Here is a 12132-nt window from a genome sequence, read left to right as displayed (position 1 = left end):
AGATTGGTGGAGCTGTGGATAGTGAGGAGGGCTGTTGTCGGCTGCAAAGGGACTTCGATATGATGCAGAGCTGGGCTGAGGAGTGGCAGATGGAGTTCAACCCTGCCAAGTGTGAGGTTGTCCATTTTGGAAGGACAAATAAGAATGCGGAATACAGGGTTAACGGTAGGGTTCTTAGTGAGGTGGAGGAGCAGAGGGATCTTGGGGTCTATATTCATAGCTCTTTGAAAGTTGCCACTCAGGTGGATAGAGCTTGTAAGAAGGCCTATGGTGTATTAGCGTTCATTAGCAGAGGGATTGAATTCAAGAGTCGTGAGGTGATGTTGCAGCTGTACAGGACCTTGGTTAGGCCACATTTGGAGTACTGTGTGCAGTTCTGGTCGCTTCACTTTAGGAAAGATGTGGAAGCTTTGGAGAGAGTGCAGAGGAGATTTACCAGGATGTTGCCTGGAATGGAGAATAGGTCGTACGAGGATAGGTTGAGAGTTCTAGGCCTTTTCTCATTGGAACAGCGAAGGATGAGGGGTGACTTGATAGAGGTTTATAAGATGATCAGAGGAATAGATAGAGTAGACAGTCAGAAACTTTTCCCCCGGGTACAACAGAGTGTTACAAGGGGACATAAATTTAAGGTGAAGGGTGGAAGGTATAGGGGGGATGTCAGGGGTAGGTTCTTTACCCAGAGAGTGGTGGGGGCATGGAATGCACTGCCTGTGGGAGTGGCAGAGTCAGAATCATTGGTGACCTTTAAGTGGCAATTGGATAGGTACATGGATGGGTGCTTAAGCTAGGACAAATGTTCGGCACAACATCGTGGGCCGAAGGGCCTGTTCTGTGCTGTATTGTTCTATGTTCTATGTTCTAACGCAAAGTGGCCGAGCAGAGGCGGAGAGCCAAGTTCAGTACCCATGGGGATGACCTCAACCGGGACCTTGGGTCCATGTCAGACTACTGGTGACCCCACTACAGTGCACACACATATACACCTCGAAGCTATAACCTGGTGTTGAGAGATTTTTAACTTTACACAACCCAGCCAAACACCGGCACTTCCAAATCATGACTACTGTGTAACACAATTTCAGGACATCAAATTGCCTGGGATTTATAAAATTGCAATGTAGCCACAGTTGTAATGTCGGAAAGGTAACAGCCAGTTTGAACCCAAAGGTTCCACAAACAGCAACCTAATAATGACAAACAAACTGGTGTCATGGATAAATATTGGTTGGGGCACAGAACGTTTTTGGACTTCTTTGAAAATGGGATTTTTCACATGTCTCTGAGATAGATGCTTCTTTGTTTAATATCTTATCTGAAAGATGTTACTGAGGGTAACTCCAAGCACATGTTTTCAACTAGTTTCACACTAAGGGTTAAACCCAGCAGTACTCTGATGCTTTAGAACGAAATGAGGAGTGTCCCTCTCTTGCAAACAACCAAATTGCTATATCAAGGAAAACGTGATAAGGCTACGCGTCTGCTTTATTACAGCATTGCGATTATAGCTTCACTGAAAGGAAATAATTGTTCAGTTTTACTTTCAAAAGGTCAATTAACAACTATACTCACGTTAATTGTGTTATACATATCCAAAGTAAATTAATTTAGATTTTAAAAACTTTCAAACAGACATTTCTGCATGTTGGATGTATTACAAAAGTAATAAATAGACAGATACCAAGTGCCTATTGGGAACATAAAAAAGAAATGGAGAACATTTCGACACAATAGATCAAGGTGCATCTTCTGTCTGCATATTTGAGGTAAAATACTGTTATGACAACGAAAAATGTAAATGCCTTCTCATGCAGTATTTTGTTGATAATGCAGACACAGAATAAAGAACAAGTGCAGACTAGTCAACTTGGAAGAAACCAGTTGTGAAAGGAACAACTGGAATTTATTAAAAGCTCAACTGAAGGACACGCATACATTTAAATATCTTGACACAGCTTTTCAAAAATGGGTCATAACAGCTTCCTTGAGCATGTCTAATGTGTTAATCTAACCGAAGGCTGGAGAATACAGATACAGGACAGTACGTTAAATACCTGCCATTCACATTTCATAACCAATTGGTAGGAATAGATTTAAAAACAGCATTTCTTACCTGTTGGTGTCATGTCAAACTCCTTGACCAGTAGAGAACAGGTAGCAGACAGGACAAGGTTACTGTCTGAGCAAACGTCAGTGAAAACTGAGATCAGAATATCTCCTAACTAAATTAACTGCTTTGATCATATGACTGTAAAGTGACACCTCAACTACAGGCTAGTGGCTACACATCCACATATAAGCGTAATGGGAGCTCCAGACCTCCAAAATACCCACATCAATGAAAAATAGTTCGCTATTAAAATCCAAGGAAAGTACAACCTCAAAATACCAGACCTGGCAACGTGTACAAGCGAGAAAGAAAAAACTTGGCCCTTTTATAAACGGAGCAAACCTCCAGCAAGTCTCAGATATTTGGGCTTGCGGATACAGGTTAGGTCATGTGCACTTTACACTAACGCTTGGAGTCTCACATGCCTCAGATTGAAAATTAACTGAATAACTGCGGTTAAATCAACTGGAAGTATCCGTGAGTGTGAGAGAAATGGCACACCTTCTCTGACTCAAAGTCAAACATTGTTATATGCTTAACGCACACCTAAGGTGGAAACAAAAAGACACTATCCCGGACTAAAATAAGATTCTACAGGATGGTAGGTGTTACATCTCACAGGGGAAAAAAAAAGTTTTCAAATAACTCAATATCCCATTATTTCACAATTTCCCGAGGGCTACTAGGATTTAAAATCAATTTAAAAACACCAACACTCAATACTTTCCATTTTAGTCAGGTTGTCTCAAATTCAATAGTGAACCAATAACAATGATCTTGCTCATTCCTGGAAACAGGATGCAAGGCAGAAGCAGAGATCCAATAAGTGTCCTGTTGAAGTCATTCTGGCTAAACTCTGAAAATGGTTCCCACCAATGCTCAGCAGCAGCGGTGTGTACTACTATCCATACGATACACTGCAGACATTCATCACAGAAATTCACCAAAAATCCATAGAGAGCACCTTCCATCTAGAAGGACAAGAGCAGCAGATATCCGGGAACACTACTGCCTGCAGGTTCCTCTCCAAGCCACTCTCACCATCCTCACTTGGAAATATATTGCCTATTCGCTGGCCCAGAATCCTGGAATTCCCTCCCCAATGGCATTGTGGGTCTACCTCAAGCATGCGGATGGCAGTGGTTCAAGACGACAGTTTATCAACACCTTCTCAAGGGCAAATAGGGACAGACACCAAATGCTGACCCAGCCAGCTAAACCCATGTCCACAAATGAATAAAAAGAATTTGCCTGCAAGACATTTGATAAGATCTCCAAAATTAACATGCACCCGCAATCATGAAAGGACCTTCAATACCCTAGTGAGGCACTGCTGGTGATCTGGGAGGCTGCACATTGCCTGCTTGTCTATGTACGGGTGCTCTACAGTCTAAACACAAAGCTATGAAACAAGTTTTAACCTCTTAACAATTTCATTCAAAAGCCAATTATCTTACTATTGCCATATCAGAGATAAGGGGTTTCAGATTTACATTAGCTATACTTCAAAAAAAGTGACTTTCTTGTGACATTAGCTTCAGCTAAACCTAAACAGAGCTTAAATTAGGATATGGTCTTCTATTTGGCCAGACATTGTTGGACAGCTTTAGTCTTAGTTTAACCTTGCAATACTATCATCTGCCTTTCAACTTTCAAAGCACCACTCCCCAGGGTCACTGGTGTGTTTTAGTTTAGAGCATCAGAACAATTTGAATGGCAAAGAAATTGGAGTGGGATGTGACTAGAGTGAGCTCAGGGGAGACCAAGATAACGTAGAGCACAGACAGCGCGAACGAGACTGCAGCAGGGGGAGGTGAAGACCAAAAGAGTTACTGACTAAACTGTTGGAAATTTGGTGCAAAGTGGAAATTAGCTGCAAAGGAGGACAGGGGTGCTTTATGTAAGGTTGACTGCAAGAACTGAACTCTGCAGAGTGAGAGGTTAAAAGATGTGATACGAGGTACCCGACCTGCAGAGAGAGCTGTGAAGAAGAGACATCACAAACAACATGATGCCAGTACAAGGAAAGAAACGGATGGTGAGGAGGACTGGTGAATATTTTTAGTCTTTCAAGTAAAAGTCAGGTGTTCAGTTTGTGTTTAAGTCACCAGTGTATGTCTTTTCTCTTTACTTAATAATGATGTGGAGATGCCGGTGTTGGAATGGGGTGGACAGGGCCAGAAGTCACACGACACCAGGTTATAGTCCAACAGGTTCAATTGAAATCACAAGCTTTGGAACACTGCTCCTTCATCAGGAGAAAACCTGTGATTTCAAATAAACCGGTTGGTTGATAACCTGGCGTTGTGAGACTTCTGACGTTTTCATAATAAAAGCTGCTGAAATGTTAGATTAATACTGGCATTTTTTCTTTTTAGTTTATAGAAATAAAGTATCATTACAGTAAAGTGTAAATATAAGGGATCTTGAGTTAATTAATTTATAAATCAAGTCAATTAGGATAGTAATGGAGGGCAACTGATGTGTTGCTGCTGCAACATGTGGGAGCTACTGGAACCAAAGCAACCCAGAGTGAACACGCTCATATGAAGTATTTAACAAAATCAAGAAACTTTGAATCAGAGTTGAAGAAATGGAATCTGAGCTTCACACATTGCGCTACTTCAGGGAGCAGAAGGTTTCCTGGACACTTTCTTCCAGAGGGTGGTCACATCCCTCACACTCGGCAGTTCAAAACTAGTATGTAATCAGGGAGAGCTGGGTGTGACTGTAGGTGAGACAGCTTTGCAGACCCGGGGGTTAAAACTGAGACAATGCGGCATCTGCAAATGTCCAACAGTCACGAGGTTTTTGCAAGTTGCATGGATGAGAGTGGAGACCACAGGGAGGATGAGCAAAATGACCATGGCTCATGACCATGGTACAAGGAAGCCACTGAAGAAGGTGCTCGGGGACAGTATTTGTTTTAATTCATTCATGGGATGAGGGTGTTGCTGTCTGGGACAGCATTTATAGCCCATCCCTAACTGCCCAGAGGGCAGTCAAAAGTCAACCACATTGCTGTGGGTCTGGAGTCACATGTAGGCCAGACCAGGTAAGGACACTAGTGACCCAGATGGGCTTTTCCCAAAAATTGACGATGGATTCATGGTCATCATTCGGTTCTTAATTACAGATTTTTACTGAATTTAATTTCCACCATCTGCCGTGGCGGGATTAGAACCTGGATCCCTAGAACATTACCTGGGGCTCTGGACAAACAGCCCAACGATCACTAGGCCATCGCCTCTCCAAATTTGGGGCAATAGATTGTGTTCTCTTTGGTTGTGAACAGTAATCCCAAAGGTAGTGTTGCCTGCCTTGTGCCAAGGTTAAAGACACCTCCTCAGGGCTGGAGAAGAATTGGGGATAGGAAAGGAGGGATCCTGATGTCATTGTTCACACAGTACTTACTGCATTGGGAAAACTAGAAAGAGGCTCTGCCGGAAGATTTTCTTTGAGCAGTTAGATGCTAAATTAGAAAGCAGAATCTCCAAGGTAATAATCTCTGGAATACTGCCTGAGCCATGGACAAACTGGGATAGGGTAAATAAAGTCAGCGAGTTAGATGTATGGCTCAGTGGTTGGTGCAGTGGTTTCTGTTTGTGGGGCACTGGTACCTGGCAGCTCTTCCTGCGAGAGGGCCTGCACTCAAACTAGCTGGGAGCAATGACTCGACAAAGTGAATAATTAGGGGTGTATGGGGTCAGGAGTGGAGGGGAAATTGCCTTACAAAGCTAGGGACACTGCAACATTACAGGTAATTATTTGGATGATGATACTCAGAGTGGGACAGGAAGGAACGGTGTGTATAGTCATAGATAAACAGCAGTAAATAGAGTTAAAGAAGGGAGAGTATGGTTAAAAGGCAAAATTAATGGTTCTTTACATGAATTTGCTAAATAATCAGAATGAGTGAATTAATGACACAAATGCAAATGAATTGGTATGATTTTATGTAGAGACATGGTTACAGGGAGCTCAAAGCCAGGTCAGCATGGTAGCTCAGTGGTTAGCACTGCTGCCTCACAGCACCAGAGACCTGGGTTCGATTCCACCCTCAGGCGACTATCTGTGTGGAGTTTGCACATTCTCCCAGTGTCTGGTGGGGCTCCTCCCAGTGCTCCAGTTTCCTCCCACAGTCCAAAAAGGAGTGACTTAGAGGTTTATAAAATCATGAGGGGCATGGTTAGGGTAAATAGACAAGGTCTTTTCCCCAGGATAGGAGAGTCCAAAACTAGACGGCATAGGTTTAGGGTGAGAGGAGAAAAATTTAAAAGGGGCAACTTTTTTGATGCAGAGGGAGGTGGGTGTATGGAATGAGCTACCAGAGGAAGTAGTGGAGGCTGGTACAATGACAACATTTAAAAGTATGGAGATATGTATATTAATATGTAGAGTTTGGAGGGATATGGGCCAGATGCTGGCAAAAGAGACTAGATTAGGATAGGATATCTGGTTGGCACGGACGAGTTGGACAGAACGCTCTGTTTCTGTGCTATACATCTGTATGACTCTGTGTGGAGATTAGGTGGATTGGCCATACTAAATTGTCCTTAGTGTACAAGGATGTGCAGGCTCGGTGGATTAGCCATGGGAAATGCAGTGAGTCTGTGTCGGATGCTCTTTGGAGGGTCAGTGTGGACCCGATGGTCCATGGCCTGTATCCACACTGTAGTGACTCTATGAGGAACCAAACATTCTGGAGTATAAGAGAAAATGAGGACTGCAGATGCTGGAGATCAGAGTTGAGAGTGTGGGGCTGGAAAAGCACATCAGGTCAGGCAGCATCTGAGGAGCAGGAGAATCGACAATTCAGGCATAAGCCCTTCATCAGGAGTATATGACTTTTCCGAAGGTCAGGCAGGGTAGCATTATTGGTATGGGATGGAAATAATCTTGGATCAGAAGATGTAGAATCAGTACAGGTGGAGCTTAGAAATAAAAAGGGAAAGATGATGCTGGTTGCCTATCGACTCCCTAACAGCAGCTACTTGATGAGACAAAGCTTAAATCAGGAGGTAATGAGGGTATGCAGTCCATTCATTCATGGACGACTTTAATCTTCATGTAGATGGTGGTGGAAGCCATGAGGAAGATTTCATGGAGTATTTGCGACAGTTTCTTACAACAAAACATTACTGACCCATTCAAGGATCGAATGGTCTTGGATCTGACAATGTGTAATAAGGTACGTTTATTTAATGAGGTCAGTAAATGATTCCCCGGGAAGCAGTGACCTGGCATCCACATTCAGCAGGTAATAGGGAAGACAAATGGAATGCTGGCCCTTGATTTTGAAGGGACGAAGAATAAAACTAGAGACGTCTCACTAAAACTATACAAGGCACTCGTCAGATCACAGCTAGAATAGTACAAAATAATTTTGAGCCCCTTATCACTGGGAAGATATAGTGGCATTGGAGGCAGTCCAGGGAAGATTCACTAGGCTGGTGCCACCACATATGGAGGGACTGTCTTCTGATAAGACATTGAGCAGCTTGGGCCTGTACCCAATGAAATTTAGAAGAATGAGAGGTGACCTTATCGAAAACTACAAGATTCTTCATGAACTTGACATCTTCAATGTGAAAAGGTTAATTCCCCTTATGGCAGAGTCAAACATCAGAGTAAGGGGTTCACACATTTAAGACAGAGATTAGGAGCAATTTCATCTCACAGAGGATAATGAATCTGTGAAATTCTTTCCTGCAAAGGCTTATTCAGACTGGGTCAGAAAGTATATGGACAGTTCAGTTCAGGGAGACAGATTTTTAAATCAGTAAGGAGATCACAGATTACTGGGAGAAAGCAGAATTGGTCTTCACAGATCAGCCACAATCTTATCGCATGGCAGAGCAGACATGATGGGCAGAATGGCCTGCTTCTGTTCCTATGTCTTCCCATAGGGAGACACTGTTCTGAAGCACGAAAGAAAAAGTCAAGAAAAAGATGGCAGAGATTAAAGTAATTGGTAAAAGAAGCAACAGTATGAAGAAACAACTTGCACACTGGGAGTAGTTAGGGTCTGGCATGTACAGCCAGAGGGCAAGGTGCAGGCAGGAAGAAGCTGCAAAGGAACAAGGTAGAGGATTATGGGGAGAAGGCAGGCGATCGGCACCGAATGAGCTGTGCATTTACAGAGCCAGCACTGACACGATGGGTGAATGGTCATGTGCTGTAACAATTCTTCAATTCTGCCCCCATTTTGCTCTCCCAACAGGAGGGCTTTCGAAAATTTATGCAACGGTGTACCCAACCTCTGTCAAGAAGTTTCTGCATCTCCCCTGAACGTGTGAACCAAACAGGTTTTTGGGAAGAGGCCATGAAGTGAACTGCTAGTGTGTTTCAGGAATTGGATGAAGGAAGTTCAGCTCAGGGTACAGAATTTCCAGGATAGCTGAGCTATCAAAATCGAATGGAACAATCAGCTAGCAAAGCAAGGTGGACAAGGAGCTAGAAAGCTATTAAGAAAGCATTGCATCTGTCCTATTTATTTAAAACATCCTTCAATGCTCCCCATTTGTAGGAACCTGTGACATTGAAGGGTTACCTTTGACCTTGGATGGGAACTAATCTTTAAACTGTCTGACCCTGGAATTCAACTGTTGTTCTGGGACATAAGCAGTTAATAAAGGTTTTCAAGCAATTAAATTCTACAGTCATTATTCTTGATTCAGGTGGAGAAGACACATTTACTGAATCAGAAACATGTCACGACCTCTCACATTTGTGTAGATCCATTTGATCAAAGTAGCCGGGTGGGAGAGGGTTGTAAAAGTGGAGCCTACCTGTCTGTGATTCCCTGCCTCAGTGGTGACTTGTTGGGAGGATTGACACAAAAGGCACAACCCTTTCTGACATCTGGGTCACTCACAAGCAGAGTTTCTCTCTGCCCTTGCTGGGGTTGCAGATTTTCTTTGCTTCTGTTAACCAAAGGCTGATTCGCGTTTCCTCTTCTGCGGCAGTGCTTTTAACCGGTAAATATTCTTATCAGCACACAATAATTTTAAACAAGGACCCTGCCAGGAGTTAGAAATTAACACGTGGCTTTAGGTAGAGCTCACTGAATCGTGACTAGTCTCAACATCGTGAAAAGTGAGTAGTGAAAGTCGGTTCTGAAATCACATTTAGCTTGGTTCATTTGGAACAGAGGATGCAAGTTCAACAGATAGTTTTGTCATAAACAGGTTGAATGACTCAAAATTCCAGGAGCTAGCACTGGCGTCTTCTGGAATGAAGGGCATGTGAGGACAAAGTTATTTTAAACTCTGAACCTTCTTATCACACAGACTTGAAGTTCTTAACAGATTGGCTATTCAAAGATGTTTGGTTGTTTAAACTTCTCAGGGATTGCATTTAAAAGTAATTTCATCAATTTATAGCCTCAGACTCTGGTCACTGCTACAGTTAAAATCTGCACCCATTTGCACTAACTGACAATAATATACAACTTCCCGAGCAACCTTTGGTACTGAGTTTACCAGGGAAGTTGTCTGTTAATTATTTGTTACTAAACTGATAGTTAGCTCATGACCTTTATGCATCTTTATAAAGTATTTATGCATTCATTCAATTTTTTTTGTTTAAGTTTGATAAATAGCATGATTTGCAGTATGTTTTCTTCGTTATTTCTTATCAAATGCCTGCCAAATCATAAGAGACAACTCCGCTGCTGTAAGAGTTTCTAATTACCCACAGGCACTAGATCGGCTCTGTCTCACTTCGCACAGCTGACCACAACATGTTGGAGGACATCCTCACTAACATGTTTGGAACAAGTTTGTTCCAAAGAGAAGTTTGACAAGTTTAGTCACACAGGGACTGTGCAGAAGTCATTTTTGTCAATGCAATCAAGGATAGAATTGTTAATGAGAATGAGGTTAACGAAGCGGAGGAGAACATTAAAGAGGTTACTTTCTCAATTTGATCATGTAAACCATCCTGACTGCTATTTCCTTTCGGATAACCAGCTTGCTCAACGGTTTCACAAACAAGACACGCTTGGTGGTGAACTTGCCAGCCTACACCCTGAACATGTTATAAACCCTTGTTTTGATTTCCACCTAATTCCATCCCATTAATTCTTCCATGAGGAGACGTCTTTAATCGATGGTGGCAACATGGGAATTTGGTGGCAAGATGGAAGAGTTTGGGGCTCTTTGTGAACTGTAATAAATGAAGATAATAAACAGTGTAGAAGATAATGAAGGGCTTGAATTGAGTGAACAGGATAGACCTTATTCCCCTCTATCACCAATGGCCACAGATTTAAGGGCATTGGTTAATGGGTCAATAGGGGACATAGGGACAAACTCTTTTCCCCCAGAGGGTGGTGGGCGTGTGGAATTCGCTGCCAGGTCACAGACTTTACCAGCAAGTGTGTGGAGGACTACATACTGAGGAAGTCAATCCAGGTATCCCCCAACAGGAAACCCTGGATTATTCAGCTAAACCTTTTAAAGACCAGGCGTGAGACCTTCAGATCAGGAGACCCACTCAAATATAAGGAATCCAAGAATAACCTTCGCAGAGCTATTAAGACAGCCAAGGACCAATACCAATCCAAACAGGAGCCCCAGACAGACACCCGGCAACTATGGCAAGGACTGAATGACATCACAGGTTCTAAAAAGAGACAGTGCAAGACAGCAGACAATGACACATCCCTCCCAGATCGTCTCAACACCTTTCACACTCATTTTGAGCAGAATTTTGGCAGAGAGGTAACACCTATTCAGACAGGTCCTGACGAACAGTCACTGCATCAGAGGTCAGATAAGTTTTCCTTCGTGTGAATCCAAGGAAAGCGATGAGACCAGACGGAGTACCAGGCCGTGCACTCAGAGCATGTGCAGATCAACTGGCAGAGGTCTTCTTAGACATCTTCAACCTCTCCCTGCAGCAGGCCACTCTCCCTGCCTGTTTCAAGAGGCCAACATCATCCCTGTGCCTAAGGCAGCTCATGCAGCATGTCTCAATGACTACCGCCCAGTGGGCCTAACTTCGGTGGTCATGAAGTGATTTGAAAGGCTGGTCATGGCATTAATCAACTCCAGCCTCCCCACTACTCTTGACCCACTCCAATGTGCCTATCAGACCAACAGATCCATGTTAGATGCCATATCACTTGTCTTTCACTCCTCCCCAGAACATCTTGACACCAAGAACAGCTATGTCAGTCATTGACTACAGTTCAGCCTTCAACACTATTATCCCTCGAGACTGATTACTAAACCCCACTCTCTCCAACTGGATCCTCAGTTTCCTGACCCACAGGCTACAATCAGTGAAGATTGGGGACAATATTTTATCCTCACCAATACTCAACACTGGAGCACCCCCCCATGGGTGCATACTCAGCCCCCTACTGTACTCACTGTATACCCATGACTACGTTGCCAAATACCAGACTAATGCCATTTACAAGTTTGCTGATGACACCACCATAGTCAGTTGAATCTCAGATGGCAATGAAACAGACTACAGACGGGAGGTGGAAGATCTGGAAAAATGGTGCCGGCACTTAATTCCGGCAAAACCAAGGAAGTCATTATTGACTTTCGGCGGGATGTTACTCATGCCCCCCTACACATTAACAGCAGAGAGATGGAACGAATGGAGAGCATCAAGTTCCTGGGAGTGGTCATTCACAACAAGCTTTCTTGGACTCTTCATGTGGATGCACTGGTCACACAGGCCCAACAATGTCTCTTCTTGCTCAGGCAGCTGAGGAAATTTGGCATGATGATGAATACCCTTGCCAACTTTTATAGATGCACCATCGAGAGCATTCTGTCTGGATGTATCACTACCTGGTATGGCAACTGTACCATTCAAGATCGGAGACGGTTACAGAGAGTGGTGAGCATGGCCTGGACAATCACAAAGGCCAACCTCCCATCTATAGAATCCATCTACCAGGCCCGCTGTCAAGAAAAGGCTGCCAGCATTCCCAAAGATCCATCCCACCCTGGCAATGTTTTTCTACAATCTCTACCATCAGGGAGAAGGTACAGAAG

At 43.4% G+C, this 12132-nt stretch overlaps 1 protein-coding gene across 7 annotated transcripts in view; it reads right to left on the bottom strand.

Moving 5' to 3' along the window:
* kank1a (KN motif and ankyrin repeat domains 1a) overlaps window positions 1–12132 on the bottom strand; it is a 255645-nt gene that overhangs the window by 118756 nt on the left and 124757 nt on the right. Inside the window, exon 1 of one of the 7 annotated variants that reach the window (XM_043718259.2) lies at window positions 8902–9028. The exons of 3 other annotated variants lie outside the window; for them this stretch is intronic. The gene's annotated coding sequence lies outside the window, so the exon portion shown is untranslated. Of the gene's footprint in view, window positions 1–2113; window positions 2474–8901; window positions 9029–12132 lie in introns of those variants that run through there. 3 more of the 7 variants (XM_043718250.2, XM_087994326.1, XM_087994331.1) reach the window with 3 other exon arrangements.

This window comes from Chiloscyllium plagiosum, unplaced genomic scaffold (assembly GCF_037043375.1).
Source record: "Chiloscyllium plagiosum isolate Xiang-an unplaced genomic scaffold, Cpla_swu_hap1 HiC_scaffold_2, whole genome shotgun sequence".
In the NCBI taxonomy this organism is placed as follows: domain Eukaryota; kingdom Metazoa; phylum Chordata; class Chondrichthyes; order Orectolobiformes; family Hemiscylliidae; genus Chiloscyllium; species Chiloscyllium plagiosum.
Note: the sequence above shows the minus strand (reverse complement) of the source record. Positions and strands in the feature narration are given on the sequence as shown.